At 42.8% G+C, this 16,663-nt stretch overlaps 1 protein-coding gene across 2 annotated transcripts in view; it reads left to right on the top strand.

Moving 5' to 3' along the window:
• The first annotated feature begins 9,556 nt into the window (after positions 1-9,556).
• cv-2 (crossveinless 2) overlaps positions 9,557-16,663 on the top strand; it is a 466,245-nt gene continuing 459,138 nt past the window's right edge. For both annotated transcript variants that reach the window (XM_067139598.2, XM_067139597.2), the window contains exon 1: positions 9,557-9,731. The gene's annotated coding sequence lies outside the window, so the exon portion shown is untranslated. The remainder of the gene's footprint in view (positions 9,732-16,663) is intronic.

Raw genomic sequence — 16,663 nt, 5'->3', positions numbered from 1 at the left:
CACTCTCCTCTTCATATTCAGACAACACACTATACTACCAACCACCACAGAAACACGCAATCGTGATTACATCCCGCTACATAGGATTGTCGTCAGGAAGGGCATCCAGCCGTAAAACAGGGCCGAATCCAATTGTGTGACACATTTCACACCAACGACCCCACAAGGTGCGGGAAAAGCGGTAGAAGAAGAAGAATAAGTTATCTCTTTAGTAAGTCTACTTCCATTCATTCTCCAAAATGTCCGAGAAACGCCAGCCTTCTCCTCTTCATGGTCTCCGAGATTCTCTCCACCTTTTGTGAACTTTGTTGTTGCTTCGAAGTTTCCATCCACCTTGAGTCTGGACAGCGCCCATAACTTTTCCGAGGATACTTCTTTCTGAGACCTCTAGCTTCTCCAACTTGGAGTTCATGGACAGGTATTATTATTATTATTATTAGCGTATTCTCCCAATAATGGAAGACGTTAAGCAAACAACTCAATCAAGCTTTCTTTGGGTTCTTCTTGTTCTTCCAATAGGCTTTCATTCTCTCTGAGAAGGCTTGTTTACGTTCTTCCGACCATTTCGGTCTGCACTGTTTTTGCTTTGGTTGCTCTGATGTAACTTCCCACTTGTTGACTTTGTGTCTGAAGGTGTCTCTTTCTAAAATGTCTGTTGCACATATGTTTGCGTTTTTGAGGTCCTTTCGAAGTTCGTCCAGCCAAGGTGTTGAATTCTTAAGTGAGCTAACATAATTTAATATTCTTTTTGACAGTCGATTTTCTGGTAATCTTGTGAGGTGTCCAAAGAATTTCATTCGTCTTTTCTTTATGTCAATTTCAATGTTTGAAACTGTTTCTGTTGTTTTGATTGATTGTAGCCTGTAACCATCTTGGGTATATCTTGCTCCTAGGATTTTCCTGATGATCTTCCTCTCTTGCTTTTTTATTTCTTCTAAATCTTGTTTACTGTTAAGTGACAATGTTTCACTTGCGTAAAGGACTGTTGGTTTTATGACTGTGTTGTAATGCCGAATTTTTGTCTGTCTTGACATGCATTTTTTATTGTAGATGTCTTGAACTAACCCTAATGCCTTCTTGACTTTTTGGAGACGGTTTTGCTGCGAGATCTTCTCAAGGCCTGTCGGTTCGATGAATTCTCCGAGGTATTTAAAGTACGAGACCCGGTCGATTTTACCATATTTTGTTCTCAGGCTCGTGATATCTGTCTTTCAACAGAAGAATTTAGTTTTCTCAAATGAAATCTGTAGTCCCACTTTTTCTGCAGATTCCTTAAGTATCTCAAGCTGCTTGATGGCAGTTTCCTCATCCTCTGTTAAAATCGCCAGATCATCCGCAAATGCAAGGTATGGTACGTAGAGGTTGTTTTTGGGAAAGCCCAATCGGATCGGTTTCCAAGATTCACGTTTCTTGAGTTCCTTCTCCCATTCTTCCATAACCTTGTCTAGGACGACGTTGAACAGAATAGGAGAGAGTCCATCACCTTGTCTCACACCTGTTTGAATGTCGAAGGGTTCTGAAATTTCTCCCATAAATTTCACTTTAGATTTTGTGCCCGTTAGTGTTTGTCTTATGAGTTCTAGGGTTTTGGGATCTAGTCCTCTCTCTTCTAGAATTTGGAATAGTGAGGGTCTGTCTATCGAATCATATGCCTTTTTGAAATCTACAAATGTGCATACTGTAGGCTTTTGTCTGAGGGCTCGTAGTTTAAGTATGGTTTTGAGGTTGAAAATTTGTTCTGGGCATGACCTGTTTGGTCTGAATCCTGCTTGAAATTCTGATAATTTGGGTTCTAATTGTTGTTGTGTTCTATGCAAGAGACAGGCTGATAGTATTTTGTATGTGACTGATACAAGTGAGATTCCTCTGTAATTGTTTACGTCTAACTTGCTGCCTTTTTTATGTAGTGGATGGATTAGAGCAATCTTCCAGTCATCCGGGAGCTTTTCGGTTTGCCAAATGTTTTGGATTATTTGTGTAATTTCTCTGAGTGAATTTGGGCCTAAATTTTTCAGAAGTTCAGCTACAATTCCGTCTTCCCCTGATGCTTTGTTGTCTTTAAGTTTCTTGATATGTGAATAAATTTCTTCTTGAGTTGGTGGTGACGAATTTTCCGGTATGATTTCTGGCTGTACTTTCGCGAATCTCTTTTTGGGTTCTGGACAATTTAAAAGCTGTGAAAAATATGTAGCTAATTCTTGGCAGTTTTCCTTATTTGTCAAGGCTAGTTTACCATCGTGCTTCCGAAAGCAAAGGTTCTGTGGGGAATATCCTTTAATTTGGTTCGCAAAGGTCTTGTAGAAATCGTGTGTATTGTAATTTTTGAAGTTGTCTTCAATTGACTTCAGTTGGACATTGACGTATTTCCGTTTATTTTGTCTTAAAATCTTGGATACATGCTTGCGAACTTCGAAGAATTTCTTCTGTGTTTCTTCTGATTTGTTACAATTGTAGTTTTGAAATGCCTTTTTCCTTTCTTCTAGTGCGGTCTCACATTCTTGATTCCACCAAGGATGTTTTGGTTTCTTGCGAAGAGGGATTAGGTCCTTCGCCGTTTCAATGATTTTAGTCTGGAAATTCTCCCAGCTCTCTGCAGGTCGTTTTTCCCATTCTTCTGAAATTTTGGAGTCCTTGATTTTGTGCAGATCAAATTTTGGAATCACCGATGTTTTCCTGTTGAATTTCCCTTTGGGTGTGAATTTAATTTTGATTCTGCTTAAATAATGATCCGAATCGATGTTAGCACCTCTGCGCACTTGCACATCATGAATTTCCATTTGGTAATCATATGATATTGCCACATGATCAATCTGAAATTCTCCTAAATGATGGATGGGTGATCGCCAAGTTTTTTGCTTTTTGGGATTCTTCCGGAGTGATGTTGACATAATTTTGAGGTTATTTTGTTGGCATAACTCAATGAGGCGTGTGCCATTTTTATTGGTGAATCTGTGGGCTGGATAGTCTCCCACTGTCCTCCTGTATTTGTATTCCCTGCCAAGCTGTGCATTGAAATCACCGAGTAGAATTTTCACATCATTTTTAGGGATTTTGGCCATTTCTGTTTCAAGTTCTTCCCAGAATCTTTCTGTTTTTTCAGGCTCCTTTTTATTGTCTCCGTTTGTTGGTGCATGCACATTAATAAAGGTGTATTTTTTGTTTGTATGCCTGATTCTTAAGGTCATAAGCCTATTGTTGATGGGTTTCACCTCTATTACTGAATCCAAAACTTCTTTGTCTACACAGAAGGCCATTCCTAACAATGCTGCTCCTTTACCAATTTTCTTGTTTGTTCCACTTTTGAAGATCCTATAATTATTGTAATCCATCGTTTCTGAATCTGTGAAGCGTGTTTCTTGCAGGGCCAGAATTTGGATTTTCTGCTTTGTAAGTTCTGTTGTGAGATTGTGCAGTTTTCCTGTTTGAATCAGTGTCTGAATGTTGAATGTGCCAATGAAAGTGTGAGTCTTTCGTGGAAGTTTATCAGAGCACTCCGACTTGCTCTCTCGTATTCGCCCAAGCTCCCCAGAATCCGAATGCTTGGTTGCCACTTTAGAGTGGGTGGATTGTCCACCTGGGGTAATTTTGTCTTTACTTGTACGAGTCATGTCTGCTTGTAAGCAATCTTCTAGCTTTCGCTAGTGGTGTAGAACCAGGGATTGTTAGTTCCTGGAGCATATTTACAGCCGCACCTCTGGTGATCAGACGCTGACCACTTGCCGCTTGCTACAAGTCAGACGCGAAGTGGATTTGATTCGGTTCTTCCGCCCTCTCTGTCATTGGGATATGTCCTCTTCTGCCGTCGAGGCCGTTGACCATTTCTCTGTTTACCTCAGTTGATCCGCGGGTGCTTATTTGGCTAAGCCTTATTCACACCTGTCCTGCATATCTACAGGAGCTTCCCCTATCAGCCATATGGGACGCGCCGTGTCGGAGTTGAGGGCCCCCACGGACAGGTATTATTATTATTATTATTATTATTATTATTATTATTATTATTATCAAGATAACACTACGTCTTTTTCCTTCTTTCTTTCTTTCTTTCTTTCTTTCTTTCTTTCTTTCTTAATCTGTTTACCCTCCAAGGTTGGTTTCTCCCTCGGACTCAGCGAGGGATCCTACCTCTACCGCCTCAAGCGCAGTGTCCTGAAGCCTGAGACTTTGGGTCGGGAGATAAAACTGGGGAGGAAGACAAGTACATCGCTCCGGCAGCCCCACCTGCTATGCTGAACAGGGGCCGTGTGGGGGATGGGAAGATTGGAAGGAATAGACAAGGAAGAGTGAAGGAAGTGGTCGTGGCCTTAAGTTAGGTACCATCCCGGCATTTGCCTGGAGGAGAAGTGGGAAACCACGGAAAACCACTTCCAGGATGGATGAGATGAGAATCGAACCCACCTCTACTCAGTTGACCTCTCGAGGCTGAGTTGGCCCCGTTCCATGCCTCGTACCACTTTTCAAATTTCGTGGCAGAGCCAGAATCGAACCCGGGCCTCCGGAGATGGCAACTAGTCACGCTAACCACTACAACATAGAGGCGGACTAACATTACGTCCAGTTCGCTGAATGGTCGGCGTCTCGCCTTCAGTTTAGAGGACCCCGGATTTTAAATAGTTCAAGGACGGGATGTTTGCGCTCATGTTATTACATTTTTCGTCACCCAAATTAAACACACCACACTACAAACCACTACAGAAAAACGTAATAGTGAATACATCCGTCCATTACGGTTGCTGACAGGAAAGGCTTCTGGCCGTAAAACTTAGCGAAATCCGCATCAAGCACAGGTGCAAGGCCAAGAAGAATTACCAAAATGTTACAGAACTGTGTGAATTTTCTGTAACTGCAGTTCCTGTGTATCATAATGATTTTGTAATGTTCTTGTTATATTAAATGTGAGTTATTGTGTTATTGTGCTGCAAGTCTGGGACGTGACCTAGGGCCAGTGATCCTGTCTCTTGCCGAGAGGCACCGGATTCGCTTCCCTGCAAGAGCTAAGATTTTTAGCTGAATCTGAAGTCTGGTTCGAGTTTCACTCAGCCTACATGAGAATAACAAATTGAGATAATGGGCTCAGTCTAGAAAGCCAAGAATAACAGCCGAGAAGATTCGCCGTGCTGACAACGCGTCACCTCGTAATCTGCAGGCCTTCGGGGTCAGCAGTGGTCACTTCGTAAGCCAAGGCCTGACAGAGTCGTAGCGCCATGGGGTGTGGTTTAATTAAATGAAAGTACTACAAACTGTACACATGTTTCTTAACAACTAGTGATAGCTGTTTTTACACGTAGGTCTACTGTATAGAAAGCGGGTCTATCTTATAATATTGTAGAACGTTTCTCCTGCTATTTATACAATGCTTGTTTTCCTCAGTCTTTACACGTTGTAAATGTTTTAAATTATTGATTGTGTTAATTATAGGGAAGATTAAGAACTATTCTACTGTAAGCAGACACTGACATGGGGATTTATCTCCACTGGAATATATTTTATTACAAGCGATGCGCGTGCACTTCACCACACGCCCAACTCGCCTTGAGTTTTAAGAAAAAAAAGTTCAACGTTAACTGCATATTACCAATGGAAAAGACTGTAGGTGAACTAGGTCCATCATGTTCTTCAAATTAAAGAACCGAAATACCTTCAACGAGATATGTACATATATACATTATTTCCTTCTTATAAATCGCCGGGCGGAGTGGCTCAGACGGTTAAGGCAATGGCTTTCTGACCCCAACTTGGAAGGTTCGATCCTGGCTCAGTCCGGTCGTATTTGAAGGTGCTCAAATATATCAGCCTCGTATCGGTAGATGTACTGGCACGTAGAAGAAATCCCTCGGGACTAAATTCCGTCACTTCGGTGTCTCCAAAAGCCGTAAAAGTAGATAGTATGACGTAAAATATTTAAATGAGTATTATTACCTTCTTATAAATTTGCGTTAATTTAAGTAATAATAGCTTAATATTAATGATATGGGTCTCCGTGGCTCAGGCAGCAGCGCGTCGGCCTCTCACCGCTGGGTTCCGTGGTTCAAATCCCGCTCACTCCATGTGAGACTTGTGCTGGACAAAACGGAGGCGGGAAGGTTTTTCTACGGGTACTCCGGTTTTCGCTGTCATCTTTCTTTCCAGCAACACTCTCCATTAATATTTCATTTCATCTGTCAGTCATTAATCATTGCCCCAGAGGAGTGCGACAGGCCTCGGCAGCCGGCACAATTCCTATCCTCGCCGCAAAATGGGGGCTTCATTCATTCCATCCCCGACCCAGTCAATGACTGGAAAACAGGTTGTAGGTTTTCATGAATGATATGGCCTCAGCTACCGTTGTCAGGTATGCATTGTAATTTTGTTAAGAAGGAAGCCTTTTTTAATTTTAATTTCGTGTAGCTATTCCCAGCCTGGTGCAGCCCTTGTAAGGCAGACCCTCCAACGGGAGTGGGCGGCATCTGCTCTATATGGTAACGGAGCTTTTTGTAGTTGAGGACAATGTTGTGTGTGTGTTGCAGGAATGTTTGGGGCAGTGCAAACACACAGTCTCCGAGCCAGGGAAATAACCATTTAAGGTTAAAATCTCCGACCCGGCTGGGAATCAATCCCGGGACCATCTGAACCGAGCCCTGACCATTCATGCAAGACCGGGCGAGTTGGCCGTGCGGTTAGGGGCGCGCAGCTGTGAGCTTCCATCCGGGAGATAGTGGTTTCGAATCCCACTGTCGGCAGTCGTAAAGATGCTTTTCCGTGGTTTCGCATTTTCACACCGCTCCCTTCCCACTCCTAGCAATTCCCTATCACATCGTCGCCACAAGACCTGTCTGTGTCGGTGCGACGTAAAGCCACTGGCAAGGAGCCAAGGAGCCGGACTAGAAAGAAACCATGCTTTTCAGTGTCGACTCGGTTAGTGCAACTTTAAACCTTTTCAGCCTGTCGAAAACATCAATATTATAACACACCTGTAAGAAATACTACAATTAGTGTTTCGACACAATGAAAAGCTTCAAAGTTACATTACTTTAATTTCATACAACTTAAGCTCCCTGAGCGTCAATTTTAACATTCCAGTTTTTGAACCAGCAATAGATGGATACCCAATCATATATTTTCAGATTAATTGGTTAGCTTGCATTCACGAGATAGTGGGCTTGAACCCCACTGTCGGCAGTCCTAAGGATGGTTTTCCGTGGTGTTCCATTTTCACATCAGGCAAATGCTGGGGCTGTACCTTAATTAAGGCCACGGTCCTCTTCCTTCCCACTCCTAGCTTTTTCCTATCACATCGTCGTCATAAGACCTGTCTGTATCGATGCGACGTAAAGCCAACTGTAAAAAAAACCCTGATTATTTGGTGTTACAGAAGTTCATATGCTAATTTTACCAGGATTCTGAAATAGACTTTTTATTATTATTTAGTCAGTTTACAGTCTAGGTTTGGTTTCTGCCCCGACTCAGCGAGGGACCCCGCCTCTACCGCCTCATGGCTACTGTCCTGAGTTTGAGACATTTGGTTGCGAATACAATTGGGTGAGAGGACCACTGCTGCGCAGGCACCCTATGGAGGATGGGAAGATTTATAATAATGTTATTGGCTTTATGTCCCACTAACTAAACTTTTTACGGTTTTCAGAGACGCCAAGGTGTCGGTATTTACTCCCACAGCTGTTCTTTTACGTGCCAGTAAATCTACCAACACGAGGCTGACGTATTTGAATACCTTCTAATACCACCGGACTGAGCCTGGATCGAACCTTCTAAGCTGGGGTCTGAAGGCCAGCGCCTCAACCGTCTGAGCTGCCACTCAGCCCGGCGGTAAGATTGGAAGGGATAGGCGAGAAAGAGGGAAAGAAGCGGCTCTGGCATTAAGGTAGGTATCATACCGGCACTTGCCTGGAGAAAATTTGAGAACCACGGAAAACCACTTCGTGGATGACTGAGGTGGGAATCGAACCCTTTCTATTCAGTTGACCTCCCGAGGCTGAGTGGACCCCATTCCAGTCCTCGTACCACTTTTCAAATCGAACCCGGGCCCCCGGGGGTGGCAGCTAATCACACTAACCACTACACCACAGAGGTCCACGTTATTAGACAAGAAAGTGAAAGAACCCGTTTTGGAACACTTGGAATAATGTACGCTATTATAACAATTGGACTGCTAGGCTTTGTAGTTTGAGCACACTACATGTGTACTGTAGAAATATACGTTCAAACAAGAATCTATTTCACTTCAGCTACCGGTACAATAATTGTATTGCTGTCCCTGTCGGAATTAACATTTTAGATGATTAGCCACTCTTAATGGATCTCAGCATACAAGCCTACCCATCTCCGGTGGGTGATCTATGACTGAGATTTAATTAATTTTGTCGGATAAATACCAAATGTGTCACTAGAGATCTCTTACTTGGCGACCTCGTACGGCATGGAGTGTCGTATGGGCTTTAATCTTGGCTTTAAAAGTCCGACTGTCTTTACCGGGTCCTGGGATCCAGAAGCCACCCACTACCATTTATACACAAAGGGAACTATTTCAATGTATATTAATAAGCAGCTCTATCATGTGCATCGCCTACTACCAATTATAGTGTCAAAATACCCTCAGCAAGATATCTTCCTCCTTCTGGAGTTTTTGCCAGTTTCTCGAGGTCCACACCTTCAGTAGATTTCTTTCCTATGTGTTTATTTAACATCTTTACTCCTTTAAGTGGCAATATATGTGTTTTGTTCCTAAGCACATATACCTTTGGAAAACCCACTGTGTGAAAACTTGTTTACACCTGTGGTCTTATTCTGTTTGGTTTCTGATGCTCAAGATTGACCTACCCTCGCCCCCCCCCCGCCCTCTAGCTCGGTCCCCTCTGGGAGTTTTTGGAATGTTCTTTCCTATATGTTCATTTATCATCTTCATTATTTTAATTGGCAATACATGTGTTTTGTTTTTAAGTGCACGTACCTTATGTTCGGAAAATCCACTGGTTGAAATTTTGTTTACACTTGCGGACTTATTCTGGTTTGCTTCTGATCCTCAACTTCGACACCCCCCCCTCCCCACTAGCTCAGCCCCCTTTGGGAGTTTTAGGAATTTTCAATTGTTCTTGGTAGCTTGGACGTATCAGGTTCAAGGGTTCCTGGAAGTTTCTCATTAATTCATGTCTATTTCCATTTTTATGTCCACATTGCTAGGTCACTGCACTTCGACCTTCATTTAATAGAATGGAATTTCTCTCCTCAGATGGCTATTGATTACGCCGAGACTCGATCCCGTATCATCGAGCATAAAATGCGCGTATATAACCAACTGAGCTACACAGTCATAGAAAACATTCTTGCAACGAAGAATCGAAATAGGTTCTTTCGTCTGTATCTTCTTCACCAAGGCTACTGTTGCGCTCCCAGTGTGCAACACGCGAAGATGATGAAAGAAAGGCAATTATTTGGAGAAGAGAGTGAGAAGGGAAGATAATATTAGCAATATCTAGCTTGGGAGAGTAGGAGAAGTGCGGAAGGAAACCCTTCCTCGTCAGAGAGTGTGGCCCCCTCCCCGTGGCTGGTCGCTAGCCTGGCGCCACCTTCGGTTCGGCTCGGACTGCTTCGGTCGCGCTCGGCTAGGAGACAGCTACTGCTGAAGCCAGGAGCTGGAGGCTCAGTTGCGACCAAGGCTCGGTGTGTTCAACAGTTGCTGGTCACCAGTGACTAGCCAGAGAGTCGCGTGCAGCTGCTTAACAACACTGTTTCAACATCAGGTGAGTAAATAGGAACTTCTTTCTTACCTTTACTCTCTGCATTTCATCTACCTTCCCAACACAGAGATGCCACTCTTTGTTAAGCATCGGACTTTTTGATTCCATCCTCTGTTAGAAGAAATAATTTGACGTCACTTGGAGTGAGTCTGTGTGGTTATTATCACTCACCTGTCGTAGTGAACTCAACTTGGCTAGACGACCTTAACCTTGAACACTTTTTAATAAGTCAAAACTACAACACAGGTTTTCGCCCTTCTCTACCTGTTGGGGTCTGCGTCGTCAACCGTTACTTGAACAAGCAGGTCTAGACAAGACTTTCTCGGCACAAATTCCACAAATGCTTGTCTAAGGATAGTCATGTGTAGGGCTAAGTACTCTTCTCTGAACCATGAGTTGGTTAGCGTGTGTACCGCTGTTCGACTTAGAATAGCGCTTCCAACTTTGTTGTAGCTAATGATTTAACCGTTATTAATGTTATTTTGTGTATTTCAGCCTCTTGATTGGTAACTTCTTTTAAAACCACAACAGAAGCTGTAATAAAAGGATTTCTTCACACATGGTGCCTTTTAAGAACTGTCAGGCTGCGAACACCGATGCCCACTCATTGTTTTGTTATATAAGGTAACGAACATCCTCCTCCAAACAAGAAGTATGGAAAAGGCGCATCGACTGTACTGTCAGTAGTAAGTAATTGTGATTGTCAAGTCCTGTATGCTCCATGTCGGCATATTATTTTCTTTGCTCTTTTTTGAGCATTACGAAATTTTTGGCCATTCTATTGAATATTAACTGTTTTCACCACTGTAACTTGAAAGAAATTCGACAGCTGGAGTTTTTATTCTCTTTACCTTCAGTTGCCCCTCCCCCTCACGGAAATACACAATAGTTCATTAAAACTTGGTCATTTTCTGTTTGCTAAAACATCAAAGAGAGGATGTTCAAATTTAACATTCACACTCGCACAATAAACATCTCCATTCGACAGTATATGCATTAAATCAAAGATACTAGTTTCGAGTAAGTTACTGTTACATCATGTAAGGGGCCTGAGACATAAAGGACAACAGTCCCATGTACTTCGTGTGTGTGTGTGTATGTGTGTGTGTGACATCTATCTGATAACCTGTGTGGCTGCGGTGTCTACACTGGCATATTTGTTATTAATTGGGGCTAGGATTGCAAAGGAAGCGGTCCTGGCTTCTACATTTGGTCCTAACGCGGCATTCATCTGGAGCTAAAGAAGGAAATCGTGGAAAACTCATTTTAGCATGGCTGAAAATGTGTTTTAACCCACTTCATGTCTCATTTGTGTTTTCCAGTCTGAGTTCATCTTTTGGGAGACCAGTCGTAAATGTGTAATAACCGAGTATTGAACTGGGGTCTACCGAACGATAAGCTAGTACACTAAACCCTAGACCACGGCACAGCGTTATATTTTATTTCATCTTGTAATTTAAGACTAATATTTAATGACCTATTAAACGGAGTCCCTTAAAACAAAACAAAGAATGCTGCTTTATTCACTTATTAGACAAAATTTCATCAAGTATTATTCAGATCTGCCCCCGTCTCTGCCTATTGGCCTTTATTATTATGTTGGAAACATAATTCCCATATGGTAAATAATTTCCTAACGGTGTTTGGTATGTTGTTCTGCACGTGTACTACGGGATACAGCGTTTTTCTGTAACGGAAATACTTGTATCAAGTTAGGGCACTTGTCAATAAAGCCATTCTTTGTGCGTCGTGCTCGCATGTAGCATGTCTGCCAGGAGCTTTACTTTGCCTATGTGCGCTCATTCTGCCATAGTAAGAACTGATAAAATTAGCCATTACTCACTATGAAGAGAAGTCTTTATCCTAGTTTTAGAGCACGTCTGTAATTCCTGTAGCAACCCTCAGTGAACAGGTGCTGTGATTTGGAAATTGCCTTGTGGGATTATAGGTTACAGTGACCCAAAGGTTGTCCAAACTTGGTCCAAGAAGAGATCTGAGTTACTAAATCTGAAAGAATTGTGAGTAATTCGCTGGAGACTAGTGAACACGATCATTATATTGTACTTCCTGCACAGAACCCCCTCTGAATCATACCTCAGCACATCACGCAGCTCGTTTAGGAATTACAAATCCCTCCTCACCTTTATTACTTCAGTCTATTTTCTTTTTCAGTATATACGTGTGGTCTGAGCTAGTTATGGAACCATTTTTATGTTTGATGATAGAACGATGTGTTTCCATCTCTTGGCTTCAACTCTTTAACTTTTCTAGTTACCTCTCAACGGTTTATCACGTCAGGGTCCAGAACAAAATTATTCTGTGTTGTATTCAAGGTAGTCATGTAAAAACTAAGTATGCAGACTTAATGTAAACATTCAGATTTGATAAAATGTTTAACACAGACATTTGCTAACTGAACAACAGCAAAATATAATAAGAATGGAAATCTGAAATAGATAATTTGCCAGTTGAGCAGGGATTGGAATCGTTACGTTAAGTGCGAGGAAAGACTGAATATTATAGTTCCCAGTAAGCCTTAACTAAGACTTTCCGGATGGCAATGCTGTTACTTCGATTAGGGATCGGTGACACTGATCTTCAGCCCTGTGATTCTGTTCAGGACAATAATAATAATAATAATAATAATAATATAATACCTTTCCTAATCCGTTAACCATCTAGGGTTGGTTCGGCCCTCGGACTCGGCGAGGGATCCCACCTCTACCGCTTCAAAGACAGTGTCCTGGAGCGTGAGACTTTGGGTCGGGGAATACAACTGGAGCGGAGGACCAGTACTTTGCCCAGATGTCCTCACCTTCTATGTTGAACAAGGGCATTGTGGGGGGATGGGAAGATCGGAACTGATAGACAAGGAAGAGGGAAGGAAGCGACCGTGGCCTTAAGTTATGTGTCACCCCGGCATTTGCCTGGAGGAGAAGTGGGAAACAATGGTAAACCACTTCGAGGATTGCTGGGGTGGGAATTGAACCTCCCCCCCCCTCTCCCTCTATTCGGTTGACCACCCGAGACTGAGTGGACCCCGTTTCAGACCTCGTACCGCTTTTCAAATTTCGTGGCAGAGCCGGGAATCGAACCGGGACCTCCTGGAGTGGCAGTTAATCACACTAACCACTACACCACAGAGATGGAGAATAATAATATAATGTCTTACTCCGTGTTGTAACGATTATAGACATTAGCTGTTGTCCTGGGAGGCCCGGGTTCGATTCCCGATCTGCCAGAGGTTTAAGATTGGCAAAGGTATATGGTTAAAACGACACATGCAGCTCACCTTCGTTGGAGGTTCGGCTGAAATCTGCACTACCTCGAGGAATTAGAGGACACTATTTTTATTAATAGTAGTAATAATAATTATTTATTAACATTATTGTTGAGGAACATGGTGAAGTCTCGTATGCCCAAGTGGTTTTAAGAATGAAAACTCATAACTTCTCCATGTTTAACACCCGACCTTCGGTTTTCTATTCAATCCGTGTAAAATCTACGGTAGCGTTAGTGTTCTGCACCTTCTTTTACAATTGTAGACTCGAAATCATCATTTAAACACACCTGCTAACTCCATATATCGCTGGCCATCGCACAGATTGTACACTTTTTTGCAATTGGCTTTACGTCGCACCGACACAGATAGATCTTATGGCGGCGAGGGAAGAGGAAAGGGCTTGAAGTAGCGAGGAAGCGGTCGTGGCCTTAATGAAGGTACAGCCCCAGCATGCGCCTGGTGTAAACATGGGAAACCACAGAAAACCATCTTCAGGGCTACCGACAGTGGGGTTTGAACTCACTATCTCCCGAATGAAAGCTCACTGCTGCGCACCCTAACTGCACGGCCATCTCTATCTGTTGTACACATTTATTCTTGGGGATGATTATATTGGTGTCCCTGAACACTCCCATTGTGTACCTACCAATATTTGACATTCACTGCTTTAATACACCAACACGCTGTACTTAATTTCATAGCCTTACCAAGAGCCGTGATAGTCCGGCGGTATTCTTCAGTATTATTATCGGCACTTTGCCTGAATTGTCCCCGTACTGGCCTTCAGTTCAGAGGGCTGCGGGTTCGGTTCCCGGGCGGAACAGGCATTTTAATTGCACCTGGTTCATTCCTCTAGCTCGGGAAATAGGCATTTGTGTTCGTCTTAATAAGCACCTTCGAATACATAAAACACATCACACAAGAAACTACCACAGAAACACGCGATATTGAATACGTCCCTTCATATAGGGTTGGCAGTAGGAAAGGCCATAAAAATAGGATCAATCCATTCAAATTGTCGACCCCAGGTAATTGGGGAAAGATAATAATAATAATAATAATAATAATAATAATAATAATGTTACTGGCTTTACGTCCCACTAAGCACTATTTCGGTTTTCGGAGACTCCGAGGTGCCGGAATTTATTCCCGCAGGAGTTCTTTTACGTGCCAGTAAATCTACTGACACGAGAATGACGTATTTGAGCACCTTCAGATACCACCGGACTGAGCCAGGATCGAACTTGCCAAGTTGGGGTCAGAAGGCCAGCGCCTCAACCGTCTGAGCCACTCAGCTCGGGAAAGGAAGAAGAGTTTTCAGTATTACTGTCGACCTATCCTTAGACATAACTTTTGTCTTTGGAGCCTTACATCAGCTGACCTGCATTTCATGTTATAAAACCTAGAGCAGTCTCTAAAATAAATTAAGTCGCAGAAAGTATATTAAATCATTATGTATTAAGTGACAAAAACGGGAGCCATTATGAAAAACAGTACGTATATTACAATCCGTGAAATAATATATTAAAATGAAAACACAATAACTATCGACCCTGCGATTGTCTGTTTAATGCGACCTTTGTTTCAGGTAATAATAATAATTTCGTGTAGCTATTTCTAGCCGAGTGCAGCCCTTGTAAGATAGACCCTCCGATGAGGGTGGGCGGCATCTGCCGTGTATAGGTAACTGCGTGTTTTTTGTGGTGGAGGACAGTGTTATATGTGGTGTGTGAGTTGCAGGGATGTTGGGGACAGCACAAACACCCAGCCCCCGGGCCATTGGAAGCAACCAATGAAGGTTGAAATCCCCGACCCGGTCGGGAATCGAAGCCGTGACCCTCTGAACCGAAGGCCAGTACGCTGACCATTCAGCCAAGGAGTCGGACTTTGTTTCAGGTACAGAGCAGATAACAAAGATATCCCCAAGCTTCTTAGAAAGAAAGACGAAATAATTTGTGAATAAAGTACTATTCTTTGATCAGTTTTCGATAGGTTACTTCTAAAGTGGTATTTGCCTGCAAAGTGGGCTGCCTAGCCGAGATGGGATTTGTTTGCTCGGTTCATCAGAAAGGGCGTGAGCCCAGAAGTTTGGAAAGGAGACTACCACTTTTGAAGTGGTCCGTGGTCGTATGATTCATTTAGTCTACAGCGGAGATGAGTACTAGCTTAGTTGTTTGTGGGGCCGGGGTGGGAGGGCAAATGGGCTAACCAATCTGCCATACATACAAGGGAACCCCGCGACTATTTCGCTTCCAAATTAAGCGGAGATTTGGCATAACGTTGAAATGAACAGGCGTAGTTTTCTGAACATTTCCGAACGCCAGATATTTCGGAAGGCTTCTCATGTCACCCCTTGACTGAATGCTACCCCAGTAGAAACATGTCGTAAATTAAACGCAATTTATTGTACTATCATGTGCTGTATGTTCTGTGAATGATAGTACAACGTATCTGCAGCGGTAAAATGACATCTAACCATGTAATTTTACAAACATCCCATAGCACAAACGCCCTTGCAGATTACGAGGTGCCGGGTGGTCAGCGTGACGAATCCCCTCGGCCTTCATTCTTGGCTTTCTAGACCGGATTCACCATATCACAGTCAGAAAGCTCCTCATTTGTCATCGAGTTGGCTGAGTGGACCTCGAACCAGCCCTCAAATCCAGGTAAAAATTCCGGGCATGGCCGGGAATCGAACCCGGGACATCTGGGTAAGATACAGGCACGCTACCCCTATACCGCATGGCCAGCATACAATTTAAGGACTGCGAAATGTTTTGAATTCGGAGTTACGAGGCCCGTCCCTTCTTATTTTGTATTCTTGGTCGGGACAGAAATCCTGAACTAGCAATACTAAATAATAATAATAATAACAACAACAACAACATTGTTTTTGGTTTTACTGCATGCCCCACTAACTACCTTTACGGTTTTCGAAGACGCTGAGTAGCCAGAATTTTGTCTCACAGGAGCTATTTTACGTGCCGGTAAATCTACCGACACGAGGCTGGTAAATTTGAGCACCTTAAATTACCACCAAATTGAGCCGAGTTTGAACCTACTAACTTGTAGTCAAAAGGCCAGTGGTCTACTGTCTGAGGTACTCATCCCGACTGAAATTCTAGCAAAAATGCATTGCCCGAAAACGACGGTACAGTTGAAGTAAAAGCATTGCCACAAAATACCACATAGTATATCCAAACATTCAGCGTTTATTTTTCCGACAATATTGCTACACAACTTCAAGACAGTACTCGATGCGACAAGAATGGTAACCGAAATTTTCATCATGAAAATAGACTCTCATAAATCAGCTTAAGTCGTAAAAAAATCAACCGATGCTTTGCTATGCCTGGAAAGCGGCAGGTTTTATTCCTATCACTTCTCGTGTTCGATATTCAAATGTTCTAGTAGTAGTAGTAGTAGTAGTAGTAGTAGTAGTAGTAGTAGTAGTAGTACGTTGTAATAAGACGCATGTTCCGATAGGAAATGAGCTTCGATAGCGCTTATACGTAATTTCTACCTTACACTTTATGGGAAGTGCGTGCAGGTTGCCTAACTGCCAGAAGGAGTTCAAAGTTTTTCTTTCATTAGGAAGAGCGCTCCGAAGCAAACTACTCCACGGATGTTACTTTTACCTCAATTCACGCAT

This window comes from Anabrus simplex, chromosome 2, assembly GCF_040414725.1.
Source record: "Anabrus simplex isolate iqAnaSimp1 chromosome 2, ASM4041472v1, whole genome shotgun sequence".
Taxonomy (NCBI): Eukaryota; Metazoa; Arthropoda; class Insecta; order Orthoptera; family Tettigoniidae; genus Anabrus; species Anabrus simplex.
The sequence above is the reverse complement of the archived record's forward strand: the minus strand, read 5'-3'. Positions and strand labels throughout refer to the sequence as shown.